General features: G+C 39.6%; 1 non-coding gene across 1 annotated transcript; it reads right to left on the bottom strand.

Annotated features, from left to right (window-relative positions):
• Positions 1-367: 367 nt before the first annotated feature.
• Positions 368-474, bottom strand: LOC141650599 (small nucleolar RNA R71). Its single transcript, XR_012546622.1, has one exon. It is a non-coding gene; the product is annotated as a small nucleolar RNA R71 (small nucleolar RNA).
• Positions 475-14,927: the final 14,453 nt, after the last annotated feature.

The raw sequence follows: 14,927 nt of genomic DNA, 5'->3' as shown, positions 1-14,927 counted from the left end.
TAAATTCTCGTTACACTCCGTACCCACCGAGGAGAATCTACCAAATGGTACTCCTACACCGCAACATCTAATCGGAAATTTTATTGCCAAGTCCGCCTTTATCCAATTAGTTGAGAGGAGCCAATTTGGGGGGATACCTAGTGAGGACCCTCATTCTCATATGGAAACCTTTTGCGACTATTGTGATGCAATCTCTCAAACGGGCGTGACTCAAGACCAAATTAGATGGGTCTTATTTCCTTTTTCTTTAATCAGCACCGCGAAGCAATGGTTGAAGGGCCTTGATAAGGCCACCCTTGGAATAGATTCTTGGAAGAAGTTGGCTCTAGCTTTCTACAAAAAATTCTACCCACCGGAAAAGACTAACATGCTAAGAGCTCAAATTACGGGTTTTAAGCAAAGGGATGAAGAGTCTTTGTATGAAGCTTGGGAGCGTTTTAAGGGAATTTGTCGCTCATGTCCTCACCATGGACTTAGCGAATGGTTTTTGGTACAACAATTTTGGAATGGTTTATATGAAGATTCTAGGAACATTCTCAATATGGGATCGAATGGAATGTTCACCGAAGTTGATGACAATCAAACATGGAACAAGATTGAGGAAATGGCGGTCCATAACTCACAATATAGTAGACCTCGCAAGGCTACTAGAGGAGGAAAGCATGAAGTGGACTCCGTTACTCAATTGGGTGCTCAACTTAGTGCTCACATTGACACAATCAACTTGAAGTTTGAACAAGCTATGGCTAGACTTGAGGAAAACTCAAAATCATCAAAACATCATGTTAATGCCATGACGGCATCCTCATCAATCCCAAGTGGGATATGTGAGAATTGTGGAACTTCGGGACATGACCAAGGTGAATGTAGGGGAACAAATGAACAAGTGAATGCTTTCCAAGCATACAAGAGTGGTACCCCTTATTCCAACTTTTACAATGAAAACACCAAATTCCATCCAAATCTCTCATACAAAAGCCAAAATGTTCAAAACCCTCAAACAACATACACTCCACCACCCATGAGAAACCAAAATCAAAGACGCTTTTACAATCAAAACCAAGGTTACCAAAATCAAAATCCATACAATCACCAAAATGACCAAGGTTTTGATGTCCAAAAAGCGGTCCTCCAAATGCAAAAGAATCAACACGAATTTTTCACTCAAATGCAAAAAGATAGCCAAGCAAAGGATACCACCATCAACAACATTCTAGCTCACACCAAGATGTTGGAAACACAATTGACTCAACTAGCATCTTCAAGCTCACAAAGACAAAAGGGGCAATTACCACCTCAAAGCAATCCCCCTAGACATGAAACGGTTAGTGCCATTCACTTGAGAAGTGGTACAAGGTATGAAGCACCGAAGAAGCAAGTTGAGAATGAAGTTGTGGAAGCTAGTGAAAAGGAAGAAATTGAGCAAAACTCCAAAGATGGAGAATCATCAAAAGAAGAAAGTTCAAAGAAAAATGAAGACAAGGCTAAGGAGAAGGAGCCCATTGTGATTAGACTTCCTTTTCCAAGTCGTCAAGCCAAGCCCAAATTTGATGATCAACTTGGAAAGTTCATGGAAATTGTGAAGAATTTGGAAGTCTCAATTCCTTTCACGGAATTAATCAATCACGTGTCGGCCTATGCGAAATACATGAAAGATATCCTCACAAAGAAGAAGTCGATCCGGAAACTTGAGACTATCGCCTTCACTAAGGTGAGTAGTGCAATACTTCAAGGGAGTTCACCTCCAAAGTTAAAGGATCCGGGAAGCTTCTCAATACCGTGTACCATTGGCGACACAACGATCAACAAAGCCTTATGTGATCTAGGGGCTAGTGTGAGTGTCATGCCGTACTCGGTGAGTAAAAGGTTGGGGATGGGAGAGCTCAAATGCACCAACATCACACTCCAAATGGCCGATAGATCGACGAAGACACCATTAGGGATATGGGAAGATGTCCCCGTGCGAATTGGGAAGTTTTTCATCCCGGTGGACTTTGTCATTGTTGATATGGAGGAAGATTCCAACATTCCAATCATCCTAGGAAGACCTTTCCTACATACCGCGGGTGCGGTGATTGATGTGAAACATGGAGAGCTCACTCTAGAAGTGGGAGATGAAAGCATAACTTTTAATCTTGATAAGACTATGAGAGCTCCTCGTTTGCATGAACCATGTTTCATGATTGATCATTATAGCCGAAAGGATGAAAGGAAGAAATCGGAACTCCAATGGAAGAAGAAAATTGAAGATGCTCCATTCAAAGAGCAAGTGAATTGTGAGAAGGAGAGCTTGCAAAGCTCATCAAAATCAATCAAGGAAGAAGAGGATGGCCTCATTGGCCAAGAGAAGAAATTGGGAGAGTTGTCTCCATCTAAGCAAGAGATTTTCAATGATCAACTTAATGAGGTTTGTGGTCTTTGGGACGACGAATTTGAAGGGATTTTTAATCCCTACATTGGACATGCCATCGATCATGATCAACAAAAAGGGCCAAGGTCTATTGAAGACCTCTACCATGATAATGAACAAGCTTTTGATTACTTCTTCAAGGTGTTAAGCAACATCAACAACACCTTGAACATGCCCCCTTGACATCTCATCAAGAATGAGAGTTTGGTGGAGTCCTCCCTAAACCACCACTTGTAAATACTTCTAACTCCCTAACTTACATTTCAATTCTTGTATTGCATTTTTGTCATCTTTGGATTTTTATTTACTTTGATCAAAATAATTGTCATGTTTGAGAGAAGTGAGGGAGGGACTAACGATTTCAATTGATGTATAGTGCTTAGTGTGGGGATGGCAATTACCTAGGCTATCCATGCCTTAGTAGTGCCCCCACAATGACGAACACAAGACTTGAAGAAAGAATGGAAGAATGGTATGGGAAATGCTTTGTGCACGGATGGAACTGAATCCGTGTACACAGGGGAAGAATCCGAGCGGATTGAACAGAATCCGCCCGTCTTAAAGAATCCGAGCGTATTGCAGAAAAGACGCCCGTCCTGAACTGAGCTGAATTTTGAAATTTCTTGACTGTGACATAATCCGAGCGGATTGAACAGAATCCGCCCGTCTTGAAGAATCCGCCCGTCTTCAAAGAAAGACGTCCGTCTTTTTTTTTTTTTTTTTGGGAAAATGTAAGCTTCTCATTAAAATATCATAATCTCCAATTACAACTATTAGAAGGCATAGTTATACTAACTTCCTTCATTACTTGACAATTTTATCTAACCACATTTTAACATTTGCCTGTTGACACTTAGTCGAAAACTTCTTAACTCTATTACAAACATCTATCTGAACACATTTGACAAGCTGCTCAGGACGAAGCACAACCTGTTCCACCCTGCACTTGTTTCTAGCCATCCACACATGATAAATCAGGCCAGCCAAAATAATCCCAACTATCCTCTTCTTACTGAGACTCCTGTATCGTTTCTGACACCACCAGTGAATGCACTCTTCATCAGGTAGCACCTCATCACACCACACCGCAACCAAATTGCAACATCTCCTACTGTATTCACACTTAAAGAATAAGTGACTATGATTTTCCTGCTGCAAACCACAGAGATAACACAAATTAGACTGAATGATCTGCATGTTCATCAGTCTATCTTGAGTAAGTAGCCTATTATGACCCATCAACCAGCTAATAAAGCCATGTTTAGGGACCACCCACGTATTAAGGATCCATGGGTACCACGCACAACCAGCATCCTGACCTTGTAACCAGGTATATCCCAAAGCAGTAGAATAAACAACAATCACTCCAGAACCAGGCTGTATGAGTTCCTTGAATGTAGTTTTTATCTGACAGATCTTTCTCCAAGCCCAGCTCGAATTAGAGGTTGGTTCATAATCCTTCCAATTCCTGCCTTTGATATAAATTGCATGCACCCACTTAACCCACAAGTGATCAGCTTTTGTCGCAATCCACCACACATACTTTGCCACTGCTGCCATATTCCAGATCATCAAATTATGTAATCCACTCCCTCCTTGCCTCTTAGGCCTACACACACGATCCCAAGCAACTAAAGCTGGACTAGAACTATCATGGTGCCCATGCCAAAGGTACTCTCTACAAATTGAGTCAATCTTTTTCAGCACAGTTTTGGGGAGAATGAATATACGAGCCCAATAATTGTGAAGAGTACTGAGAACAGCCCTAATCATAACCATTCTGCCAGCATAAGAAAGATGCTTTGCCCCCATACCTCTTATCCTATCCACAACATTATCAACCAACCTAGTACAATCCAGGATTGATAATCTCTTAGGTGATACTGTCACCCCCAGATACTTAAAGGGAACAGTATCCAATTTCATGCCAGTTGCCCTTCCTATCTCTTGAACCAGCCAAGCATCCATCCCATTGCAATAATAATTAGATTTCCCCTTATTCATTTTCAAACCAGAAGCCTTGGAAAAGAAATTGAAGGCTTGCAACAACAATTCAATAGAAGCCCTTTCTCCTTTGCAAAAAAGAATCAAATCATCTGCAAAACATAAGTGGGATAGCTCAATTCTTTTGCAAAGGGGGTGAAACCTGAACTTTGGATGCCTCTGGATTACCATCAAAGTTCTGCTCAGGTACTCTAGGCATAGGGTAAAAATCAAGGGGGATAAGGGGTCTCCCTGCCTCAATCCACGCTTGCCTGGGAAAAACCCAAAAACCTCCCCATTTAAAGCAATAGAGAAGGATGGGGTTGTAATGCAATTCATCAACAAAGTTATTATATGCTGAGGGAACTTTAGTGCTCTCAACATCCCCTCCACAAAAACCCACTCAATACTATCATACGCCTTTTGAAGATCTAGCTTCATCAACATTCTGGGTGAACAATTTTTCCTCTTATATAACCTGATGAGGTCCTGGCAAATAAGTATATTGCCCACAATATCTCTCCCCTTAACAAAGGCACTCTGGGAAGGGTTGACAATATCAGGGAGCACTTTACTCAGCCTGTTGCAAATCACCTTGGAAACACACTTGTATATAGTACTACAGCAAGCTATAGGGTGAAACTGTGATACTGACTCAGGAATCTCTACTTTAGGCACAAGAGTGAGGATAGTATTATTACACTGCCTAAGTAATTGCCCTGACCTGAACACATTCTGAACAGCTGCTATAACCTCCTTCCCCACAATGGGCCAACAATCTTTGAAAAACTGACTGCTGTAGCCATCTAGACCAGGGGCCTTAGTCCCTGGAATGGAGAAAATAGCTCCTCTAATCTCCTCTCCAGTAACAGGCTCCATCAAGACCTCACAGTGGTGCATTGTAAGGCAAGGCCCTGACTGGACAATCTTCTTGTTCACCTGAGATACTGGCCGAGAGGTGCCCAACAGAGAAATATAAAACTCCTCAAACGCCTGCTTTATCTCTTCATTTTTTGAGCACAACTTGCCCCCCATGTCCTTCACCTGGAAAACTTTGTTTTTCCTCCTCCTCTTTTTAATACTGGAATGAAAAACAGTAGAGTTTTCATCACCATCTAAAGCCCAAGAAATTTTGGCTTTCTGCTGCAGGTAGTCTGTCCTAGCCTGTTGTAAAAGCCTGACCTCTTTGGCACACTCATTCTCAGCCTGACACACCCTCTCATTAAGAGGATCCTCCCTAAGCAAAGTTTGATACTGCTCCAATGACAACTCAGCAACACGAGTAAGATTCTCAATGTCACTAAATTGATCCTTGTTCAATGTCTTCAGATCTTGCTTCAATCTTTTGAGCTTTGTCACCACAGTGAACATGGCATTGCCCCTAACTTCAGGTTCCCAGCTATTTTGAACAGTTTCCAGGAAATTAGGTGCACTAGCCCACATATTGAAATATTTAAAAGGCATCTTCCTATTCTGAACTGCTTCCTCAAAGTTAATAAGGCATGGGCAATGATCAAATAAACCTTCAGGAAGGAAGTTTGCATAGCTTCCAGGAAAGACATTCAACCAGTCTTCATTAGTGAAAACTCTATCAATCCTACTATACACCTTATCCCCAGCTTCATGCTTATTTGTCCAAGTGTAAAAAGATCCACACCCCTTAAGTTCATACAATTCACACCCCTGCACCAGCTGTTTGAGAGGATTAATGTCAGCCAGTGTAACAGGTGCTCCTCCAATTCTTTCATCAATTGCCATCACAGCATTAAAATCCCCACAAGTTATCCAAGGCCCCTTAATGCTATGATGATACTTCCTAATACTTTGCCATAAACTGTCTCTCTCAGCTTGTTTATTCAAGCCATAGATCATAGTCATCCAAAAAGAAATATTCCTTCCCCTATCCATAATCTGAGCATGAATACACTGAGCAGTAACCTCCTGAATAGTCACCACAAACATACCAGGATCCCAAATTAACCATATCCTTCCACCTTTGTGACAACTAGAATTAGTGCATACAGACCAATCTTCACATAGGCTACTCCTAACTTTATTCCAATTTATAGACTTAACCTTAGTTTCCAACAAACCAAATAAACCTACTTTATTGTGGTTGAGAAACCATTTTATTTCATTCTGCTTACTAGTTTTATTCATACCACGAACATTCCAAAACCCCAAGCTACCCATTATCAGTATGATGATTACTAGATTCTCCTTTTTCAAACAAAACCCTTTCCATCAATCCTGCTTTAGATTTTTAGAGAGAAAGAGTCAATGACTCCATAAAAGACAATCCACCAGGAGTAAACAGCCTCCTTTCAGCATTATCCCCCCTCATCAATCTAGTCAACATCCTTCTAGGCATAGAAGGCTCAGTAACAGGACCCTTAGTCATCACCACAGGAGGAGCTCTCTGAACCACAGGAGTGACCACTGGAGTGGGGACACTAGGTGTCACAGTCTTAGGTGGAGTAACTTTCTGTGGACCAGTCTGCTTCTTCTGAGGCATAGGAGCCTTGCTTTTTGCCCCTGCCTGATTTTGTTTCTGTTGAGCATTAACCTTTGGTTTCCAAACCCTGCGAGTTCCCACAGCCCCATCCCCCTTCCTGCAAATATCTGCTGTGTGCCCCATTCCACGACAAGCAGTGCAGGTGGTGGGAAGCCAATCATAGACCAGCCTAACTGTCTGAACCCTACCCATTTCATCAATGAAAGACAATTCAGAGGGGAACTGTTGCCCAATTTGTACCTCAAGCATAACCCTAGCATACCCCAGAAAAGTTAAGTAGCGTAGCATCATCACACCTTACAAATTGTCCCACAATTCCACTCAACTTCTTTAGACAGTCAACACCCCAGAATTTGAGATCTAAGCCATATATTTTCATCCAAATTGGAACCCTAGATACATCATGTTTAAGCAATTCTGCATCAGGGGTCCATTCCTTAATTATGACAGGCTTATTGTCAAAAATGAGGTGACCATTTTTCAATACAGTTTGTTGTTGTTCCTTAGTCTTAAATCGAACCAAGAAGACTCCATTAGGAAGGAAAGAAACCCTATCTACCCCATTTGCCTGCCACACCCTCTTAACAAAACCACTGATGACATTACTCGGTGGATTCGCTCCAAGTATATAACAGTAGATAGAGGTAGACCAGAACTTTACCTCAGCCGCAACATCCTCCTTTATAATACGAAGAAATGGCGGTGACGATGTTCTAGGTTCATCCTGCTCTGGAACTTCTGACTCCAACTCATCAAGTTCAACAATCGATTCTAAATCCCCTTCAAACTCCGCAGAAGAAAATCGAATGTGACGCGCTGCTGATTTCCCTTTACCTTTCGAAAGATTAAGACCATCGTTTTTTTGTGATTTTCTTCCTGTATTAAGTGAAGGATTATTATTGTGTTTGTTTTTTGATCGAGCCATTGCATCTAATCAATAAACAATTACTGTAAGACGAAAATTAGGGTTCTAACTTTCTCTCTCATCCTTTCTCTTTACTATATTGCAAGTTATGAACTACCAAGACGTCCGTCTTTGCAGCTGAGGAAAACAAGCAAAATTTTCTGGACTGAAATCCGTCCGTCTTCAGCAAAATCCGCCCGTCCCGTGTCAAGCAAATCCGAGCGTCTTCATCAGAATCCGCCCGTCTTTAGGCGAGTTTTGCAAAGCCCAGAAAGAGCAGAATCCGCACGGATTGCCCCTGCAGATTCGAAAATTTCGGTCTCTTTAAAACCCCTCCCACCTTCATTCATTCATTCATTCATTCATTCATAAACACTACCCACAACATCAAAACCCTCATCCTCTCCATCACAAAAACAAAAACCCTCAACAACATTCACCAAAAACAAATCAAATCATCCTTCCAACAACAAATTGATCACTCCTCCTTCATCAAAAATCAAAACCAAGCACAAAATCTTCAACCTTTGAGTCGATTTTTGATTTCATAAAGGCAAAGCCTTTCACCTTCAAATCGATTAGGCATACTACAAATTGAAGATTTTTCATTCTCTTCTTGGTTAGTTCATCAATGGCAAGGACTAAGGGAGCAACAAAGGCAACAAAGGCACCAAAGGCTAAGGCACTCTCACAAAGGCAAAAGGCTCTTCAAACAAAGAAAGCATTGGCTATGGTGGTAGCAACACCAAACTTGGAAGTGCAACAACAACAACAACCTTCTATGGGAGCAACAACACCTTCTACTCCGGAAGTCGATCAACTTTTGCATTATCCGGAGGTAACTTTTATTTCCGATATCCATAGAAATACCTTTGTCAAGTTTGCTATGAAGTCATTACAATACACCAAATTTGTATGTGAAGATACCTTAGAAAAATTGGGTGTTCTTGAGCAAACTAGAGCCTTTTTCAATGCCATGGTGTTGAAGAAATTGTTTGAAACAAAGGAGTTGACATACCCCTCCCTTAACTTGGAATTTTTAAGTTCCTTGAAAGTCACCAAAATTGAGAATAGGGAGAATATCGAGTTTCGTCTAGCTAATGTTAGTAGACGCATTACCTTTAGGGAATTGAGTGAAATTTTGGGTCTTAGTGATGAACCAAGTTACTTTAAGAGTTATGGAAAGTATGACCCCGAACCTCTTTGGGAGGCAATCTCCGGGAAGAAATTTGAGGATTTTCATGCAAGTCGTGCTCTTTTGGTCCACCATCCGGGCATAAGAGTATGGCACAAGGTCGTGGGTAACACCATAATTGCTAGGAAAGATACCAATCATTTCACAAAACTTGATTTTATTCTCCTTGAATCGGCTTTGAATATCGGAAGAGTACACACCAAGCCTTACAATTCTTTGAGGCTCTTGGTAGATAGATGGCTCAATATTGATTGTGGGAAGAAGGGCACGACCGTTATTGTCAATGGCGGCCTAGTCACTATCCTAGCCAAGCACTTTGATCCTAACTTCAATAAGGAAAACAAGTACAAAGCAAAGGAGGGTGGCCATCTTGTTGATATGCATACTATGATACACAAGTTCAAGTGGGTTGCCCATAACCCCCTTGACACTAAGTATGGATGGCTCACTAGTGAAGCTAGATCGTTCACCTTGCCTTCAAAGATTTGTCGTCTAAGCGTCCACCGGACCAATTATCTACTTCCCCTTTCCAAAGAAGCCGAGTATATCATTCAACAACAAAAGGGTGATCTTGAAATGCCCTCCTCTTCCATTGTCATACCACCTTACCCCTTTAAGTATGAAGAGTTCAAGCCGGAAAGAGTTGAAGCTAGGAAAGATTATGTGACTCTTCTCATGCAAGCAATGCACAAGCAAGCCTTTGAAGATCGGAAAAATGCTTACTTGGCTCAATATCCATCCCTCCTACATTTAGCTAGGCAAGGACTACTTGATCCATCTTGTCCTTTGCCTAGTTGGGCGGATAGAGAAGTCCTATTTCCGGGTGCATCTAGGGTCGTTTTGGGTGACAATGAGGTTGTTGGTAATGATGAAGAAGTTGATGACAACATTGAGGAAGAAGCAAGTGAAGAAGAAAAGGATGGTGAAGATGATGATGAGGAAGATGAGGAAGAAAGTGAAGAAGCAAATGACAAGGGAAGTGGCAATGTGGCCACTTCTAATGAGGAAAGTGATGGTGATAGCATGATGGAAGATTAGCAAGCCTTGGAGACTCCTACCCTCTCATGGTTTGTCTATTTCTCTCTTTGTTTTAATTATAATTTTGATCATTGTTGGAGTAGTCCTAGCCCCATTAGAGGACTCACACCTCGGTACCATTGAGGTGTTCTCACTTTATTGTTCCCATTTGCAAAATCCAAAATGACAAATTAGTTTCATGCATAGCATAGTGTGTGCATGAACTACACCCATCCTTGGACATTAGCAATAGTGTCTCACTCGGTTTGGGGAAGTTAATGCATACACAACGGGAGGTAATCTAAATTATCCTCTCCGTCATAACAAAAACCATGCATCATGTAGTGTAGCTTAGTGTAGATTGCATTTAGTATAGAAATCATGCATCATCTTTGCATAATTTCCATCATTTTGGCCATTGAGGACAATGCCCATATTAGTGTGGGGATGGGAATTCTAACATTTAACTCTTTTTCAAAAATCCAAAAAAAATTGAAAAATTTCAAAAATCATAAAAATTTGAAAAATTGAAAACCCAAAAAACATGTTTATTTCCTTTTGTATATATTGTCTTGTATATATTGTGTTTGTTCTATCTTTGTTCACATTGATCGACTACGCCACATCCGAGACATGAGGATATCGAAGACCGCATGGTATAATCTTTCCAATCTCCTTTTTCCTCTCTATGTTAATGACTATGTGGCTTTATTTTGATTGATGCGGTATAACAATGTGAACTTAGGACTTGCATTTAGTTTATATGCCATATTAGTTGGTAGAATCATTTGCATTAGGATGTTTATATTAGTTGCATCATGGCATGTAGTTGCATGTTAGAAATGTTTTGAAAAATGCCTATTTAGGAACTTTGACAAGAGCAACTAAGCCATTACAAATACTTGTTCAATATAAGACTTCGCCTACTAGAATGGTTGTAAAACACCCTAGATAGTGTCATACTAGAGTCTTTTGACCCATGACCCAAGGCCTAGTCAAGGGTTTGAATGCGAGTCACCTATCCAACCCCGTGATGCGATGTGGACTTGGTTAACTTGTCTAGGTGACCTTGTTTGACCTTGTGGTAAGGCAACCCAAAAATATTTTCTATCAATAAGCTTGAAGTGCTCATTTCAAAGAAATTTTGTCATGTGGAAGTAATTTAATGCCAAGGAAAACCTCAAATGTTATGAATTGTTGAATGTTGAGAAATTTTAAGTTGTTTTGATGGAGGCGTACCACTTCGATGTGCTTTGGTGCGGGATCCATTGAATTGGGCCCCCATACGGTTGTGAATTCGGCCGCCCAGAGACAGAGTGACTATCACCCCGAAAAGCTATTGTCTAGAGGTTAACCGGTTGCCTAATAAGCGATTGGCGAAAGCAAAGGACACTAGCCCGGAAGGGACAAACCCCATCTTAAATTTTTTTGAAATGAGAAAGTGAAATGAGGACAATTTTGAATACTAGTCATATCCACCCGTTGTGAATAAAGATTTGAGCATTTCATTCCCAAAAAGCCTTTTGTCAAGCCACTTGGTCGAGTTTGGGACGATCCATGACCTCTACTTTTGTAGAGAATTCGAGACTTGTCATGTCATATGCTACTAGCATCATAGGGATCATCATTCCACCACCATCCGATCGCTCTTGACGAAAGCATTTGGAAATTGAGGACGAAAGTAGTCTAGTTTAACACCATTTGGAGGTGATTTAGTGCCATCCTCTTAGACTTAGTAATTTGTTGAACTAGTATTTGTGAAGGATTACATGCTCTTAAATTTGTTCCTCTTTAGTGCCTCCGCCACTTGATGAGGAAGTGGCTATTCTTTTTGTAGATGCATCCATTATGTGATTTTTGTGTGCTTAATGTTTGGATGTGTCGCCATTTTGGCAAGACCCACCTTGCCTTGCAAGAAGGCATCCTACCTCATGGTTGTCTTGTTGTGAGTTGAAGGGGCGGAGTGAGACCCGCTAATTGTCTCATATCGGCTATATTATTAGGATAGGTTAGTATTGGTCCTAGTCTCTATCACCTCTTTACTCGGGACGAGCAAAGGTTCGGTTTGGGGATATTTGATGTGACCATAATTAGCGCATATTTAGCCCCCGAATTAGCCTTGTTCCCATGCTTTTTAGTGCATATTTGGGTCATTTCTTATCTTTAGTTCTTTGTTTTGCATATTCTTTGAGATTTTGATCCCTTGGTAGGAAAGGAGTAAGAATCTTGCATTTTCATGGCAAAACGAGACTAAATTGATCGTATTCAATGACCAAGCATCAAGGAGAGACAAGACTAGAAGGCCTTTGTACATATTATAGTAGAAGAGCAATGTTGAGAAAAGATCCTTGAGTCCCCAAGGAAATCCCCAAGGAATTTATGAAGAAAAGGGAAGAAAAGAAGAAGATATGCTGCTGACTGACAATCCGAGCGGATTGTCACCAATCCGTCCATCCCGCAGCAGCACAATCCGAGCGGCTTTGCCTTATTCCGCTCGGATTACACCTCCACAATCCGCCCGGATTCCCTTGGATCCGCTCGGATTCCAACGCCAGAATCCGCCCGTCCCGACCTTATTCCGCCCGGATTCGGCTCCAAAGACGAATTGTCTTCTCCAAGCTACGAAGAAAGAAGCCCTTCTCTCGAAAAATACCGGGTCCTCCTTGCTCAATCTAAAAAGTGTAATTACTAGTTTAGCCCTTAGTTAACCCTAATGCATCCTCCCTAATTTCCACTATAAATACCCCATTAGTCTAATTAGAGGAGCATGTTCTTCTTATCAATAATTAGTGTAGTTAATATCAATCAAATCTCTCTTTAATATTGTAATCAAGTATTAATCAAGTTTTAATCCAAGTTCTAGTTCTTTAATCTCTCTTTTGTTCATCCTTTATTTTGGGTTATTGAAGATTATTTGGGTTATTGTTGGGAGATTGACAACCTCTCAATCAAGCATTCAAGTACTTCTTTTATCTTTGCTTTATTATTGGAATCATTAGTAGGTATAATCTCTTAATACCTTTTTAATTATTGTTAATTACTTTCATTTATTCATCATGTTTCATTTTGTTGGTATGATTGACAACCTTGCTAGCATGATCAACATGATAATGAGTGAGTAGTCTCTTAGCTAGGGTTAATGGGTGATTAGGGGAAACAAACATGGGGAATGATTCATGCTTAAATTAATATGCTTTCATGTTTTATTTGCTTGCTTGTTTTGATCTCAACTCATGCACATGTTATATTTGATGAAATGCTAAGCCTATGAATCCTTGCATTTACTATCATCTTCTATCTTTTCAATGAGACTTGTAAGACATAACCCAACTCGAGTCTCATTAGACCATGCATGTTGTTGAGTAGGGAAGATTAAGTCGACTTGTAGGTGTTGTACAATCTAATCGATTCGGCTCCGGGACCCAAACTTTCCTAGGATTGTAAGATATAACCCAACTCAATCCATCACAACAATAATTGCTTGCTTATAATTTGAGAACATGTTTGTATGTTTTACAGAAAATTTTGGATCGATTTCTAGCATAATCAAAGGGCATATCTCATATCATCTTGGGTGCAACTGATAGGAGAATATCTATTTTGATATTGTTCTTAGGCCGTATTTGGTAGGACCGAAGGTTATTTCTTAATCCTTTATTTTGTTTATGTATTTTATTTATGACTAGTGATCGTCTTAATTAAATTCGTTATAATCCTTCATTTTAAGGGAAGTATACAGATTATTTCCCACAAGGCTAAGTCTCAATCTTTTAAAACTAAAGGTCTTGCCAATTTATTATGTATCAATTTTAAGTGAACTAAAAACGAATTATCAATAATTATAATTGACACGGTCGAAGACTCGATATGATATGCATGTGTTGTTATAGCGATTTGGCAATGCATGCAACATATTAAAAGAAATGCAAAGCAAAATAATAAATTTCTAGTATGGCCTTCCTAAAATAGAAAATCAAATAATCTATTACATAATCGGAAACCAACACCTTTGGTCCCTTGAATCTTCGAGTGGCACGCCTCCCAAGAACACCGTCTTTATCGAAACGCTTTTCCGAATGGCACCGTCTTGAAGAAATTCCGGAATTACAAATAATAATAAAAAATAGAAAGCTATTCCTACTATACATATGTAAAATGAAAAACTAGTAAAACTAAAAGTGATACGAGATCACATTTAATTACAACCGAATCAATATTCCCATTCATTACAGGTAATATCGATTAAAACTAAGGCCATACTAAGATAAAATTACATAATTCAATATTATATAAAAAGACTTTCAACAATTGAAATATGCATCATTATAATATGTGTCTATCATGCCAAAATATGTGTCAAATCGCCCTATTTAACTTATATCGATTATATAACCCGATTTTTATGGAAATACACGATTTTAACTTATAAAAATCGCTAAATAATACTCCCTCCGATCCAGACCAAAGGTAACATTAACTTTTTGACACTATTCATGGTCGCAGGGAATCTTCGATATTATTCTTAATCTATAAGACAAAATATATTCATGTGAGATCTTGTTTGATTCATCGTCATGAATGCTATAAGAATATCAATTTTTTATAATTTTTAATAATGTGTAACTAAAGATATTTACGTTGCAAAACGTGTCTCGACAAGTGTGAAAAAGTCAATGTTACCTTTGGTCTGGATCGGAGGGAGTACTAAAATATAATTTTAGTCCAAGTTAATTATCCTAACGCTCTTAGGACTCAAAAATTAGTCATCACTCAATTTTTGACAATAATTCAACTTGATATAATTTTATGCTCATTTTGACCTTAAAATCATAACTATTATGAAATAAATCCAAACTAAATTACAATAATTTTGAATTTTTAATTTTTGAACATTATGGAATAT

The sequence above is a fragment of the Silene latifolia genome, chromosome 3, assembly GCF_048544455.1.
Source record: "Silene latifolia isolate original U9 population chromosome 3, ASM4854445v1, whole genome shotgun sequence".
Lineage (NCBI taxonomy): Eukaryota > Viridiplantae > Streptophyta > Magnoliopsida > Caryophyllales > Caryophyllaceae > Silene > Silene latifolia.
The sequence above is the reverse complement of the archived record's forward strand: the minus strand, read 5'-3'. Positions and strand labels throughout refer to the sequence as shown.